Here is a 1,343-nt window from a genome sequence, read left to right on the forward strand (position 1 = left end):
AAGAGCTGGCTTCATTTTTGCCAGTGAAAATAGCTAGCATACCACAAGAAATACGTATCTAAAATTAAAATATTTAGATGTTCATGTCCCATTTTTCTCCCCAATAGGGACCTAAAGTGGCTTATAGCAGCCAGTTTGGTGTAGTGGTTGTGCGCGGACTCTAATCTGGGAGAACCGGATCTGATTCCCGACTCCTCCACATGCAGCTGCTGGATGACCTTGGATCAGCCACAGTTCTTTCAGAGCTGTTCTCTCGAGCAGTTCTCTGAGAGCTCTCTCTCTCAGTCCCCACCTACCTCACAGGGGGTCTGTTGTGGGGAGAGGAAGGGAAGGAGATTGTAAGCCACTCTGAGACTCCAAGTGAAGGACGGGGTATAAATTCAATCTCTTCTCTTCCATTTTCTCTTCACAACAACCATGTGATGGAGAGAGAATGACTGGCCCCCAAACACATCTTCCCTAAAGTAGGATTACTTTTCCTCTGAGATAAGCTGCACCTGTTGCATATTTGCAGAAGCCACTGCTCCTTCTTAGTAGGAGACACGCCCCACTTAAGTGACTCATTCAGAAACAGAAGGGCCTGGGACCTCTTGACTTGTGTCCAGCTGTTCTTACACAAAATAAAAAGTCCTTCTTTGGCTATAATTTTGTTGTTCAGTCGCACAGTAAGTGAGAGCAGTTTTAAGCCACAGATAAGTTATGTTGCAACTCTGTGTGAGTCACTGTTCTGATCTTATCACCTACTAGGTAGGAGGTACACACTTCAGTGGCACATTCAGAAAACACAGAGGGCAGATGGTTACTTAAACATTGATATATGTTATTGAAATATTTATACTCTACTCTTCCTTCTCATTAAAGAGAAGAAGTGCTAATAAACCTTTGGGGACCGTAAATAGCACCTCAGATTTAAAGGTGGGGGGACAGTATATTTCTATTAGAAGCCTGAGAAGCAGAACACAGAAATTTACACAGGTGCTCTGTCCTCCCCTCCAGGATATTATACCCACCCCCACCCCCGTTTAACAGTGCAGGATGGCCATCCAGTGGAGAAGATCACTGGTCAAGACATGTAAAGTTTGATTCCCCCCCCCCCCATAATGATGCTACAAAATGAGTTAAGATAGAAAGCAAGGGAGATTGCTAAACAACCACCCTTGTGAGCCACTGTTCCCCAAAATCGTTCACTGTCCTAAGAGCGGTGTGGGAAGAAGCAAGTCGAAAGAACTGGGAAGCTCCAAAAGGAATGAGGTTGGCATGGAAAGTAGGATGGGAGGCAGCTGGCTATTGTACAGGTATGGACCCTACGGTCCCTGAACGTCCCACCCCCCTCTCTGCATGGA

Source organism: Gekko japonicus, unplaced genomic scaffold, assembly GCF_001447785.1.
Source record: "Gekko japonicus isolate JY-2015 unplaced genomic scaffold, Gekko_japonicus_V1.1 scaffold1894, whole genome shotgun sequence".
Classification (NCBI taxonomy): Eukaryota; Metazoa; Chordata; class Lepidosauria; order Squamata; family Gekkonidae; genus Gekko; species Gekko japonicus.